Below are 15,771 nucleotides of genomic sequence, written 5' to 3' on the forward strand. Positions count from 1 at the left end.
GGACGCCTGAGTGGCTCAGCAGTTGAGTACCTGCCTTGGGCTCAGGGTGTGATGGGGTCCGGGATCGAGTCCCACATCAGACTCCTTGTGGGGAGCCTGCTTCTCACCCTGCCTGTGTCTCTGCTTCTGTGTGTGTGTGTGTGTGTCTCTCATGAATAAATAAATCTTTAAAAAGAAAAGTCTGTGGAGTGTTGACTAATGATGGCTATTTCTATGATGAGGTAGTGCCTCCCTCACTCCCTCATCCCATTCCTCATCAGAGGCCACCTACTAGTCCCCAGTCCCAGCCTACAAATCCAGAAGGGGATGGCCAGAACCCAATGGCCTTTAGGGGGTGGGGTGTTCTTAAAGAAGAGGCTCAGAACTCCAGGTGTGAATCTCCATCCTGCTGGTCTCACCTGGCACCTGGCCCTGGCTTGGGTCTGCATCCGGGGCTGGGTGGGGGGCCTTAGTTTCTCTCCATGCAAGGGAATAAACCCAAACTCCTGAAGGAGACTTCTTCCTCCTAGGAGAGGACAAATTTTACAGGAATAGAAATAAGATAGCTCTTCAGGAAAAGATCACAAAGATCTCCTGTTGGAAAGAAGTAGAAGACTGTCAGCCAGACAAACAAATTCAGACAGAAGGATGGTGAAATCCTTGATTTATTGCTTTTATTTCAAAGGAAGGCACATGTCTTGCCACAGTGCCCCCATCTCCTTTCTCAATTTCAGCACCTTATTTTTGCAACTTGTCTATTTTCCATACTAGAATGTAGTATGGAGGCTCAGTGAGGGCTCTCTTTTGTTAATAGGGGAATAATAATAATAATTACTACTGCTTATTGAAAAATTACTTTGCGCCAACCTTTATCATGCTTTACCTCTCTTAAACCATCATTCCTAAGAAGACAATGGGAGCTTCTAAACTCTATTTTATGGAGAAAAGAGCCATGCTTTTCCCTAAGAGACAGGCAGAGTGGAATCACTCCTGTTTTCTCCTTCCCAGCATCCCCCAGAGATCACCTACCCCAAGCACCACTGCCTCCCCCTAAGGCAAGGACTGCTTCCTGACGATCTCCCTGCCCTGTCCAAACATTTTCCCAAAAAGGAAGTTGATCTTGTGATTTTCCTGCTTAAACACCCCCCTCCTCCAATGGTCTCCTCTTATGGCTTAGAATACACACTCATTCTCCTTATGGCCCAGGATCCCCCCAACCCCATCTCCTACCATCACCAGTGTGGCTGGCCTCCTTTCTGCCCCTTGAACACACCTAGCACATTCTTGCCTGTAGGCTTTCTGTTTGCTGTTTCTTTATTCTTGGAACCTACATCTCACACTTGCCCCTGATTTTGTCTGCTTCTCCCTTCCCATGGCAAAAGATGGTCACATCGCAGCTCCAGGTTTTCATAAACTCTGCAAGGATTGAGTAGAGAGGTCTGTGAGTCATAATTCCCAAATCCTAGAGGGAGGGTAGGTAAAGCTATATACTTAAACAGAAACTGATAAGCTTAAGAGTAAATTCCAGAGACACCTGGGTGGCTCAGTTGGTTGGGTGTCTGCCATCAGCTCAGGTCATGATCCCAGAGTCCTGGGATAGAGCCCTGCATTGGGCTCCCTGCTCAGTGGGGAGTCTACTTCTCCTTTTCCCTCTGTTCTTCCCCTGAACTCGTGCTCTTGTGCTGTCTCTTAAATAAATAAATAAATAAATTTTTTTAAAAGAGTAAATTCCTGTCCCTATCAACCGTGTACTTCATGTAGGCTGTCCTGATACAAACAAGGTTCCCTGTATTAGGAGTTAGTTGGATAGTTAAGTGGCCAGAGCCAGGGTGCCCAAAAAGAAAATATGGAATCAGGACAGCTAAATAAAAACAGCACTAACATCCTGCTTTACAGTTTAGACGGGACCTCACTAACATCCTGCTTTGTAGCCTTTGCAGAAATGACTTCTGCAAAATGTCCTAAAATAAGGCAATTAGCCACAAAGCACTTGTCAATATCACAGGCAAGGGGCAGTTAAGACATAAGCCTCCAGATGTCAGCAAAAAAAGATCACCAGCACATTGACATTAACCTAATAGGTAGACAGAAACCTGACCAGAGCCCAGGTTGGCACGGCTCAGCATACCCTGATCGCTTAAGACAGTTCCGCAAAAGAACTCATAAAAACCCCTAAACTTAGAAACTCTGGTGGCAACCGTCTCGGGCCCCACTCCCTCTCTGGGTGCTTTATAGTATTACTCAACAAATCTTGCTTTGCTGCGCACTACTCTTTATCTGGTCGCCCTCTTCATTCTCTGAAATGGCATGACCAAGAACCGTGAGCACTCAAGGCAGAGAAATCCTGGAACACCTTGTGCATCCTACGATGGAGTTTTGGAACATTGGTGAGGTCTGGAGCCGACAGCCAAGGAAGAATTCTTGAGACCTCTTTGGTGCAAAACAGGTGGTTTTATTAAAACACTGGGATAGGACCCTTTGGGCAGAAAGTGCTATTGCCCTGGGGTTGTGAGGAATGGCTAATTATATACTTGGGAGTTGGGGAGGGACAGAGAAAAGGAGAAAAGGAGGTTTTCTTTTTCTTTTTTTTTCTTTTTTTTTAAGATTTTACTTATTTATTATGAGAGACACACACCGAGAGGCAGGCAAAGGCAGAGGAGAAGCAGGCTCCATGCAGGGAGCCTCATATGGGACTCTGGGACTCCAGGTTCACGACCTTAGCCAAAGACAGATGCTCAATCACTGAGCTACCCAGGTGTCCCCAAAAGGGAGATTTTCTTTTTTCTTTTTTTCTTTTCTTCTTTTTTTTTTTTTTTTTAAGGAGGTTTTCAAAAGTACTTTGATATGTTGAAGAAGACTTACAGGATACTGATGGCCTGGCCTTTGCTGGGTTAAAGTTGCTTTTCATTCCTGTAAGACACTAACAGTAAGACATTTGGGAGTTTCCTATCCCAGGTCCTTATCAATGGGCAGCAGGTCATAAAGAAATTTAATGTTTGGGATGGCTGGCTAGCTCAGGTCATGATCCCAGGATTATGGGATCAAGCCCCACATTGGGCTTCCTGCTCAGCGGGGGACCTGCTTCTCCTTCTCCCTCTGCTACTCCTCCTGCTTGTGTTCTCTTGCTCTCTGTCAATTAAATAAAATCTTTTATTTAAAGATGTCATTTATTTATTCATGAGAGACATAGAGAGGCAGAGACACAGGCAGAGGGAGGAGAGCAGGCTTCATGCAGGGAGCCTGATGTGGGACTCACCAGGAATCCAGGATCACACTCTGAGCCAAACATAGATGCTCAACCGCTGAGCCACACAGGCGTCCCAATTAAATAAAATCTTTCTTAAAAATTTAATTTTGCTTTCCCTCCTGCTGCTACTTCCCACACTCATAAAAGCGAAGGGGGCGTTCTTTCTCCAGGAAATTGAGTTATGGGTCTCTGGAAGTTTGGCTGTTGATAGGAATGCTTTTTCGTTGTAAATCACTAAGAAGATATTGGTAAACTGATGGAGACACGTCCTGCAGGATTGTGATCTTTATCAGTTCACCATTTGTTTTCCCTTCCCTTAGCTTTAGGGCAGCCAGGAGTGCTTTAGGAATGCCACACACACTCTCGGCAGGGGAGCGGAGGAGGGAGGGGAGGGTTGCGGAATATCAGCTTGTGCTTTGTCTTCAGCTTGCCTTCTGCTTCCCCATCACTGTGACCTTGGAAACTCATCCTCCTGCCTCCACCAGTTGTCATTTCACAAGTTGCCTGGAACAGAAATGTTTTGTAAACTGTAAATCTCTAAATAAATGTTTATATAGGAGCTTGGCCGTGTAAGACTTATAACTATGGGGTCACAAAATGAGACACAAAGAGAATTTTACATACCAATAGATGCATGCAAATAAAGCATATTGTTTTAGTTCATTTATGGAAAAAGAACTAGCCAACGTCTTTGCTACTTTGAATTTTCATGGACAATTTGAGATTACTTTTGGTTTGCCTTTTTACTCATTTGGTTGGTTTTTTAACTCACTTTTAATTTTGCATAGGCTGATTTGCTTTTATTTGGCAGCAGTGATAATCAGTCTAATTCTCTTTGAGGATAACAGGAATTTACTGGATGGTAGCGGGGCAAGATGCAGCTGAACCTCAGAAGGAGATGGAAACAGTCACACCAAGTAGTTATTTCTAGGTGGTGACTATAGAAGTCTTTTTCTTTTCTTTGTAAGATTTTTATTTATTTTAGAAAGAGAGAGCAAGAGCAGAGAGAGGGAGAAGCAGACTCCCCAGCTGAGCAGGGAGCCCAATTCAGGACTTGATCCCAGGACCCTGAGATCATGACTTGAGCCAAAGGCAGACACTCAACCAATTGAGCCACCCAGCATCCCAGTCGTTTTTTTTTTTTTTTCTTATTGCTTTTCTGTATTTGTCAGCATGTCTACAAAACTGCACTCATAATTGAGACATGAAAGTTATTATTTTTAAATGATGTATTATAGGACACCTGTTCTTTATCCCTATGCTTTCTTTTGGGTCAGACTCTTAATAGAAAGACACAAAGATGCAGGACATAAAATTTTTATCATTACTACAGCTAGTAATAATAATGTAGTTCAGCTTGATTGTGTGGTTGCAGACAAACCATTTCACCCATGGAGTCCACAGATTTCGCATTTGCAAAATAAATGGTTTACAGCAGTGGTTTTTAAACTGGGGTGATACGCTCCCCCCCCACCCAGGGGGCACTTTGGAATTGTGGGCAGGGAGTTTGGTAATTACCATGGACAGGGAATGCTACTGACTTAATTCAAAGGTGAAAGCCAGGCTGCTCCCTAGCAATGAGCTGATGGGTCCCATCCCATGCAATAAACATCCTGTTTCCTGGGACACAAACCACTCACGATCCAAGCAGACATGAAGGCAGGTTACAACCCGTTCTAATGATCTAAGCCAAGAACCAGACTCCGTCTGATGAACACCCAGTATTTTTGCATGCTCTGAACCTGTATTGAATTTTCCAGGAACACAGCTACCATGTACATTGAGGAGAGTATACATCACCTAGCCTCTAATTCTGTCAAGAGTTACTCACTATTTCAGAAAATCGAAGTTACTCAGGGTACTTGGGTCATCACGGATGTGGGGAACACAGGCAGAAGGAAATGTAGATAAAATTAAATGTCCTATAACCTGCAGCCCATTGACAAATACTTGAGGCAGTCAGTTCCTTCGGAAACTCCCAACTGTCTCTCTCTCTCTTTTAAGATTTTGTTTATTTATTTGAGAGAGAGAAAACAGGAGTGGTGGGGAGGGGCAGAGGGAGAGAGAGAGATAAGTAGAATCTCTGCTGAGCAGGAAGCCTGATTGGGGTTCCATCCCAGGACTCTGGGATCTTGACCTGTGCTGAAGGCCCTGCTTAACGGATCGAGCCAGCCAAATGCCCCAAGCTCCCAGCTCTCTTAATGTTAATGCCTTGTTAGAGGGAAAATCAACCTTAGCCTGACAGTTGCAAGGCCTCCAGTATCCTGGGTCTTCTTTAGCGTATGAAAATTCTTTTGAAACCTCCTTTAACTTTACTTCTCCCACCCCCAAAGCGTATACTCAGCTGCTCCTCACAATCCCGGGGCACTAGCTCTTTCTGCCCACCATCTCTTCCCCATGCTTTAATAAAACACCTTTTTTTGCACCAAAGACATCTCAAGACTTCTTTCATGGCTGTCTGCTCCGGACCCCATCCATATTAAAAAAAAAAAATTGACATCAATCATAACTACCTCTCTGCATCGCTCTGCCTTTTTTTTTTTTTTTTTTTTTTTAAGCCTTTGAGATATCTTTTCTGGTAGACATGCATTATTTCATGACCATTATTATTTTTTTAATTTTTATTTATTTTTTTATGACCATTATTTTCTTATAAATACTTGTGTTTTATCCTTCTTTCCTCTTAGACTTGGGTCAGGATACTGTTTGGTTTTCCGCATTAGTTGTACAGGTAGGTTTACACCATGTGCAAGGAACACTCTGCCTGTAGAGAGCCATGTGGCTCACTCCCTTGCTTCTCCTTCATGTAAGACTCTCACGTCTCTTGTTCAGTGGCATTCTTCCAGGCCACCTGTTTAACATTGCCCGCCTCTGCTCCCCTTTTCCCTCAACCCCTACCAGCCCTCTGACCCTTGGCTTAAATCAAGAGTAAATTCTTGGGGGTCCCTGGGTGGCTCAGTCAGTTAAGCATTTGACTCTTGACTTTGGCTCAGGTCATGATCTCAGAGTCATGAGGTTGAGCTCCACGTTGGGCTCATTGCTGAACTTGGAGCCTGCCTAAGGTTTTCCTCTCCCTCTTCCTCTGCCCCTCCCCCTCTGCCCACACTGCACACCCGGCTTTCTCTCTTTCTCTAAGAGTAAGTTCTTGGCCTCATCAACCACATGTTTTTGTGTAAGTTGTTGTCCAGGTACAAACAGGCCTCCCCGTGCCTCCCACTGCTTTTTCCTTTCATCCCTTTCCCTTGCCCCCTACAGTCATTCCACGGGTTGGCTTACAACAATCTATCCATGCTCTGTATGACTTCCTTTTTCATGGCAGTCACTACCTCTAACAAAATATACAACTGACTGTTTTCCGTTTATTGTGTGTCTCCCTCACTGAAAGGAAAGTCCCACGTGGGCAAGGATCCTGGTGTGCCTGTGGTCACTGATAGATTCCCCATGTCTAGATTGTCTGGAACTCAGTGACTCCAGCGGCTTCCATAAATTGGGTTCCTGAGGTTCATTTGAGGATTATAAGGGGGGGTGGGTTCCAAACTCTGGTCAGCTTGTGTTCAAATTTTCTCTGGAAATGTGAAAAATAACAGGGTGAGGGAAGGCCAGTTTCTCTTACATTCTGGGATAAATTGCTCCATGATTTTTAAATGCAATACTTCTTTGTTTGTAAGTCTTGAAAAGTAATTTTCAGGCAAATTGCAAGGTAATTTGAAGAAGGAAAAACACCTCTGAGACCTGGAGAGGATGAGCCCACTTTCAGTTTGCTAGGCTATTTGCTAAGGGCTCTTAGCAAAGGTTCCCTCCCTTGCTGGAGAGAGCTCAGTTGCTATTTTAAAGACTTCAGTGTTTGTGGTCCTGCCTCCATGCACATCCACACTGGCCTGTCTCTTCCCAGGGGGCTCGGAGATGGGCTGAGGAGGGCCGATCTGGAAAATACTTCCTTCCTGCCACCCAATTCCTACTTGGACAGCAGCCTTAAACCACTCCCTTTGCCTTCTCACAAAGCACAGACCATCCCCCCTCACCCTGGGATGATTCAGTTTTAATCCCCTCCTGCCAGGAACTGAATCCTAACAAAGGCCGAGAGTATTGCCCCTGGGGCTGCTCACCAGCCTAAAAACCAGCTGTTAGAGCTGATGGTGGCCCCTTCAGTGACATGGGAAGAAAAAACCGCCCTGTCAGCTTGTTTTACACACACCACCAAGCCACGGAGCACAGGACAATTGCTACATTAAATTTTTATTATAAACCCTTAGGTCCATCTATGTGCATGAGTGTATCAAGTTGCAAAGCCTTCTTTCTTGGGAAGGACCGTTTGATTCGGCTGTGTTATCCTTTTTCATGTTAAAATGTCCTATTTGCAGAGACAGGTGGCTGGCTAAGATTCGACAGCTGGCTCTTTCACTCAGTAGCTGTGTGATCTGAGGCAAGTTGCTAAACCTCTCTATGCTCCTGTTTTCTCATCTATCAAGTGATTCTAATAGCAATATCTACCGCCAATTTAGGGCTGGGACTAGAGTAAGGCAGGCAGGGGGCCTGGGGGCAACATTTAAGGAGATACCCAGGGTTGCAAGTACAGGGTTGGCACCTGAGAGTTACTATGTCACTCCTCCACCCTCCCCTTCTTGCCCCAACCCCCGTCCCCCATCGAAACTCTTAAGACTGTTGGAATGAGGGACACCTGGGTGGCTCAGCAGTTGAGCGCTTGCCTTTGGCTCAGGTCATGACCCCGGAGTCCCACATTGGGCTCCCTGCATGGAACCTGCTTCTCCCTCTGTCTATGTCTCTGCCTCTCTCTTGCTTTGTCATGAATAAATAAATAAAATCCTAAAAAAGAAAGAAAGAAAAGAAAGAAAGAAAGAAAGAAAGAAAGAAAGAAAGAAAGAAAGAAAGAAAGAAAGAAGAAAGAAAGAGAAAGAAAGAAAGAAAGAAAAGAAAGAGAAAGACATTGGGATGACATAGGGAGGTCATTTCTACAAAGCACTTGCAAGAGTGCCTGGTCCAGAGTAAGTGGTATATATAAATGTTTGCTAAATATACTAAATTTTTTTTATTAAATGTTTGTGTTAGTAAATGGCAATGTATTTTTCTTCTTTTTGTTGAATTTTGCCTAGTATGGGTCATGTGGGAAAAAAAATGGTGACCCAAAATTTCTTCCCAAAGTTTATAGGAGAAATGTTATTGTTTTATAAACTTCATAGTCCAACCAAAAGGCCCGTGATGTCACACTGTCTCACTACTGGTGATGTTAAGTTTGCTTGCCTGGTTGAGATGGGGAGTTTGGGAATTTTACTTCCTTGGTTAAGTTTGTTCTTAGGGGGACGCCTGGGTGGTTCAGTGATTGAGCATTTGCCTTTGGCTCAGGGCCTGATCCCATCAGGCTCATCAGCAGGGAGATTGCTTCTCCCTCTGCCTGTGTCTCTCCCTCTCTGTGTCTCTCATGAATAAATAAATAAATCTTAAAAAAAAAAAAAGTCTGTTCTTAGGTATTTTTGATTTTTGATGCAGTTGTAAATGGAATACTTTTAATTTCTCTTTTTAAAAAATATTTAATTTATTTATTTGAGTGAGAAAGCACAAGCAGGGGGAGGGGCAGGGCGGGAAGGAGAAGCAGATTCCCCACCGAGCAGGAAACCCATGTGGGGCTGGTTCCCAGGACCCTGGGATCATGACCTGAGCCAAGGGCAGATACTTAACTGAGCCACCCAGGTGCCCCTCATTTTCTTAATTCCTTGAGCTTGGGAATTTTAAAGCACCAAGTTTGGATCATTAGGACTTGCTAACGTGCCTGGTCTGTTCTGTGCCCAGACCAACGTGAGTTCACTCCTTGGTGAGTCACAGAAACTGTACCGGGTGAGTTGTCACAGAGAGAACACTTTATTTGCAGCAAATAAGGAGATCACAGGGAATGGCTTCTTAGAGAGCTGGGACTCTCTAAGAGAGGGCGAATGGGTACCTCGGGTTTAGACTTAAGAGTGAGTACTTAGGGAAGCCTTGTCATTGGATGTAGAGGCCTGCAGAAAGTCGTGCATGTGCCTTAAGGAAACATGCCTGTGCACACCTTGTATGCGGTGTAAGTGAGGCTTGTGGTCCTCTTTGGGCGGAGATTTTAGCATTATTATGAGGCAAAGGTAATAGTAGGTCACTCCCGGGGGTGGGGTTGGGGGGTCACTTCAGGATCCATCTACACAGGCACCAGTGGGCAGTTTGGCTCAAAGGGCCTGGGTGGCCTGGCCAGCTGGAGGTCTTCTCAGGGCAGCCGGTCGCTTTCACCCAGGGTGGTTTTGGGTTTAATTTGCCTGAGTGAAGAGGTAAGCCAGAAGGAGGAGCTTAAGGAAAAATGGAAGAAAAAGGCTACTGAGTACGAGCAGGTGGGCCTTAAGAGTCAGGTCGCGGGGTCTAGCTGGTGACACCTTCGCTCCCTGGTGAGTCATAGGTAGACACTACACCAGGTGGAGTTGTCACTCAAAGGAAACTTTATCTGTAGCAACGAGGAAATCATAACAGCATGCCAAGCCATAATTCCCCAAGTGGGGGTGAGTGGGTTTCTCTTACTTAGGGTTAGGATGAATATTCAGAAAGGGGAGTCTTGTCAGCTCACGTAAAGGCGGGCAAAAGGTTGTGCAGGCGTCCTTAGAAAACATGCTTATACACGTATCACGTGTTGTGCTATTAAAGCCTGTATTCCTCCTTCTCTGGAGATTTTTATTTTATTTTATTTTATTTTATTTTATTTTATTTTATTTTATTTTATTTTATTCATTTTATAGAGAGAAAGCGCATGCGAGCATAAGCGGGGAGAGGGGCAGAAGGAGAGGGAGAAGCAGACTCCTCGCTGAGCAGCGAGCTGGCTGGGGCTGGATCCCAGGACCCTGAGATCCTGAACTGAACTGACAGTAAACCAACGGCACCCCTTGGGCGGAGATTTGAACATTACAATAAGGTAGAGGTCACCGTGGGACACTCCATGGCCCATCTGCACAGGCGTGAGTCAGTGGTCGAGCTCAGACTGGTCTAGGCTGGTCGGAGCTCTTCCTGTTGCTCACCTCTAAAAGATAAGATTAATGTTTCTGTCAAGAAGCAGCGTCCCTGGGGTCCTGCTGGTGACCGTTTTAACCTCATTAACCCCATGGGCCATGGTTTCAATCCTGCTAAGACAATTGGAGAATGTGTGGAATCAGTCCTGGGAGTTTTACCATTGATTTACTGTGATATACACAGGTTATGTCCTGGCCTGGTAGAGACCATTAAGTTTTGTATTCCCTTTGTTCCCTTAAAATCCATAAGGAATTTTTGCATTTTCTTGTTTTAACACCTCCTAGGAAGTTTTGGGAGAAGTGTGCCAGGGCAAGTAGGGCTGGTAAGGCACAGATCACAGAAAATAGGTGGGAGACTAAAATGACTTCTACCTCCCAGAAGCTGTGTCTCCTCTTTCTTTTTCTGGGGACCCCCTAACTCTTCTTATAGTTTATCTGTAAATTATATTACTTTTTAAAAAAAGGATTTTATTTATTTATTTGAGAGAGTAAGCAAGAGAGAGAACACATGAACAGGGGCAGAGGGAGAGGGAGAAACAGACTGAGCAGGGAGCCCGATGTGGGGCTAGATCCCAGAACCCTAGGATCATGACTCCAGCCAAAGGCAGGTGCTCAACCGACTGACTGAATCACCCAGGCACCCACATATTCCTTTTGTTAACGTTTGTGATTCTTTTCTTTTCTCAGGGTTAAGATTTGGGTCAATTGAATCTTTGCAATTTCCAAAAAAAAAGCAAGTCAAATACCAAAGTGATGTAATCATCAGCAAGAAACAAACAATATCTGTGCATTAGAGAAACTTGTGAGCCCTTGATTAAAGAAGAGATGCAAGTCAACACACCAATTGGATAAACCTCCTCATCTGACACAGCTTCACCTGCTAACTGGATCTATTCAAGAGGAATAGAGGAAATCCAACTGTGGGATGTTCCAGAGAGGCAACTGGGCAAGATGTCTCAAAAATACCAATATCTTTAAAAAAAAAAAAAATGGGACAAATTAAAATGAAAAGAAAAGGAGATCAAAGAAGAATAAAGAGACATGAAACTAAATGCTATTCATGATCCTTATGGGCCTCTCCCCAGAGCAGCTTGAGCATCCTCACAACATGGGGGCTGTCTTCTCCCAGAGCTGGTGAGTCAAGAGAGAGCACGAAAGGCAGAAGTGGCACTATCTTTTATGACCTAGCCTTGGAGGTCACATGCTGTCATTTCCACCATATCCTATTGGTTACACAAATCGGTACTATTTAGTGTGGGAAGAGAATATACAGGGGTGTGAATACTGTGGGATGAAAATCACTGATGGCCATCTTGCAGGCTGGTGACCCTAGTACCTACCACACAGGGTGGTTGTGGGAATGAAATGTATTATTAATACATGGAAAGAATTCCAGACCAATGCTCTACGCACAGTAAGTGCTTATATTTTGTTGTTGTTGATTTTTTTAAGATTTTATTTATTTGAGAGAGCGTGCCAAGCAGGGGGAGGAGCAGAGGGAGAGGGAGAAGCAGACTCCCCGCTGAGCAGGGATCCCGATGCAATGCGGGGCTCAATCCCTGAACTCCAGGATCATGACCTGAGCTGAAGGCAGATGCTTAACCAACTGAGCCATCCAGGCGCCCCTACAGTAAGTGCTTATAAATGTTAGCTTTTGGTGTTACTGGCCCACAGCATAGCAGTTTCCTTTTCTTCAACTCCATATCACTGTCACAATTTTTAAGGCAATAATCTTTCAATCTTTAACCCAGGAGGTCCCTCTGAATCATCTGTGGGATTTTCAGGTTTGTTTCTTTTTTTAAAGATTTTATCTATTTATTCATGGGGGTTGGGGGCAGAGACACAGGCAGAGGGAGAAGCAGGCTCCATGCAGGGAGCCTGATATAGGACTCAATCCTGGGACTCCAGGATCACACCCTGGGCTAAAGTAAAGGCAGGTGCCAAACTGCTGAGCCACCCAGGGATCCCCAGATTTTCAGTTTAACATTGCTTTTTAAAACAATTTTAATATTTCTCTTTAGTATATACATTTTAAGATATTGTTTATTTATTCATGAGAGACAGAAAGAGAGAGAGGCAGAGATATAGGCAGAGGGAGAAGCAGGCTCCCTGTAGGGAGCTTGATGTGGGGCTTGATCCCAGGATCATGACCTGAGCCAAAGGCAGATGCTCAAACACTGAACCACCCAGGTGCCCCTGTCAATGCATTTAGATGTCAGTCTCCAATTCCACCTCACACCCCAAGGACTAACCACTGAGGGATTTTTTTTCTAGAGCATGGGGGCATGTTTTCATAATTGCGATTTCATGTGGAATGGAATAGTGGAGTCCTGACAAAGTTTAATCCCCAAACAAGTCAGTAGGCTTGACTCCATTTCAAATCTGTAATGCAATGTTGGGGGGAGTCTGTGAGCTCTGGAGTCAAGACGAGTCTGTGTTCAAATGTTGGCTCTGATGCTTACTAGTGGGTGGCTTTGGGCAAGTTTGCTTTTCTTTGTGCTAATCTCTCTTCTTCAGTCTCTGTATTTGTAAAGCCACCACTCGAGGATATTAAATGAGGTCATCCATGATGTCAAGTGCCAGGCAGGTTCTTAGCCTTGAGGTACTCATTCTAGGTTAGCCACGGTCAGTGTGGAACTTCCCACAAGAGGGCGCAAGTGAGCAGGTGTGAATGCCTTGCTGTCTTGGGTTGTGCAAGCTAGTAGCCACTAGGAGCCACCTTTGTATTCATTGCGAACTTCCCTGCAGTGTGTAAACACCATCCTCTCTGGAGACGGCAGACTAAAATTGTGTTGTGAATATAATGAGTGCTCCAGAGGGTGGCAACAGTTCTGTGCTGCCTCTGGGGAACTTGCCGTCTGGTTGCTATGGAATTTTCACAACTGTTCTCCTCCCAAAAGCACTGAGTCAAAACCATTTTGTGACCAAGAGCCTTAGTTTCACCACCTTTAAAATAGATGGCATCATGCTTTCTGGTCCCTCTGGTCCCTCCTCGTCAAGTTAGCTGGAGATATTTGGGCAGAGTTGGGGGCCACTCAAAAAAGTGTTTGAACACAAAGTAACATGCTCATATTTTTAAAAGGTATTGTTTTTTTTTTAGACACAGAGCATGTGTGCACATGCATGAGGTGGGGAGCAGAGGGAGAGGGGGAGAGAGAGAGATTCTTAAGCAAGTTTGCCCATGCTGGGCTAGATCTCACAACTCTGAGTTCATGACCTAGAGATCATGACATGAGCTGAAATCAAGAGTCCAATGCTTAACCAACGGAATCCCCCAGGAGCCACCCAAATGTATTTGTTTTAACTGGCTAATCCTGGGATGCCTGGGTGGCTCAGTCAGTTTAGCATCTGACTCTTGATTTTGCCTCAGGTCATGATCCTAGAGTAGTGAGATCCTGGCCTGCATGGAGCTCCAGCTCAGTGGAGAGTCTGCTTAAAATTCTCTCTCCCCCTTGCCCCTTTTCCTACTCACATTCTCTCTAAATAAATAAGTAAATAAGTAAATAATAAATAATAAATAAATCTATCTTTAAAAAAGTAGAACTGGCTAATCATAACATACCAAATCTTACCTCCTTCAACCCTCAGAACAACCCTATGGAGGGGATTACTATCATTATCTCTGCTCAGTCATTGAGAAAATGTGAGTCACAGGGAGAGCTAGCAACTTTTCCAACATCACACAGCCAGAGAGTAGTAGAGGCAAGTTTCAAAGTCTTGTTTGTCCTAACTCCACAGCTCACGCATTTAACCACTATATATGCAGCCTTTTTGCTTGGGATAAGGACACCTGGACTCAGAGTCAAAAGTCATGGTTGAATCACACCTCTTTCACTGCTGAGTAGGTTTGCCCTCGGCAAGTCTCAGCAGTTTTTTCTGTTTCTTTTTTTTTTTTTTAATTTTTTTTTTATTTATTTATGATAGGCACACAGTGAGAGAGAGAGAGAGAGAGAGGCAGAGACACAGGCGGAGGGAGAAGCAGGCTCCATGCACCGGAAGCCCGATGTGGGACTCGATCCCGGGTCTCCAGGATCGCGCCCTGGGCCAAAGGCAGGCGCCAAACCACTGCGCCACCCAGGGATCCCCTTTTCTGTTTCTCCATGAAAAATTGGGGTCTGGGGAGAGTATGACTCTTCACTAATATCCCTCTCATGGGGTTGCGTAGGTATCAAATGTGACAGAGGTGTGAAAGTGCTTTGCAAACTGTAAAGCGAGGTACACACATGGAAGAGGCCTGCTGACAAAGTTGAAGAAGCTGCTGATGGTGAGCAAACATTCAGGGACTGCAGAGTCCTCATTGAATTTACGAGTTGGTCCACTTCCTTCTCCTTTCTCACTCTTAGTTCCATGCCGTAGTCATTCAGCAAATATAGAGTGCCCACTATGTGCCATGCTCTGTCCTGGGCATTAGGGATTCAATAATCAGACCACAGAGCGGGTGCAAATCTCTGCCCTCAAAAAGCTTCCTAGATTCTAGTGGAGGGAGCAGACAAGACACACATGCACCTATAATGTGTCAGAGCATGAGTGCTTTGGGAAAAAATAAGCAGGAAAAGGTAGGGAAAGAATCCAGGGCTGGGGACAAAGTACAGATGTAACTAGAGTTTTGAGGAAGAAGGCTAAAGGAGTCAGCAAGAAAGGGATGAAGGAGTTGGGTTATGTACATTTCCGAGGGAATGTTGCTATAGGCAGAGGGAACAGCACCTACAATGTTCCTGAGGAAGGGGATGGTGCTGGAATGCTCTAGAACTAGGAAGGCCAGAGTGGTGGAGCTGAGTGAGTGAGGTGTGGATCTGTGATAGATGAAGTCAGAACACAGGGTGATGGAGCAGAGTAGAGAAGGCTTACTGTAGGGATTTTGGCTTTTACTGTGGGTCAGGCAGGAGCCACTAGAGAGATTTGAGCAGAGGAACCGAGGTGCCTCTGCAGCATTGCTCCAGGACTATTAGCTTGAGAGTATACTGTGGAGGCACAAGGACACAAGCCAGGAGACCATGAAGAGGCCAGTGCAGTAATCAAGAGACCATGGGCTGGACCAGGGAGGTCGCAGTATGGAAACAGTGAGAAGTGGTCAGATTCTGGACATAGAGCTTGGACCCCCAGGATCTGCCGACAGAGCAGATGCAAGGAGTGAAAATAGGAAAGCCATTGATGGTTTCTCTGTAGTTTCTGAGTTGAACAACCATCTGGAAAAATGGAGCTGTTGCTTTCTGAGAGGGGAGACAGTAGGAAAAACGGAGTAGAGGAAGGACCCTCGGGGATCAAGTTTAGCCTTGTTGGGTTTGGGACGCACAGTAGTTTTATATAGGAAGATGGATTCTGGTTCTGCAGGTCACATTGCCAAAGGGTATCCTTGCTTACAGGGAGGGGAGGAATTTGTGAAGAATTTATAATATATCATAACAAATAAAGTGGTTAGCACACTTGCTAATATGTAATTAAATTTTTTTGAAAAGATTTTATTTATTTGGGAGGGAGAGTGAATGAGAGAGAGAGAGCAAGAGCCTGTGA

This window comes from Canis lupus, chromosome 8 (genome assembly GCF_048164855.1).
Source record: "Canis lupus baileyi chromosome 8, mCanLup2.hap1, whole genome shotgun sequence".
Classification (NCBI taxonomy): domain Eukaryota; kingdom Metazoa; phylum Chordata; class Mammalia; order Carnivora; family Canidae; genus Canis; species Canis lupus.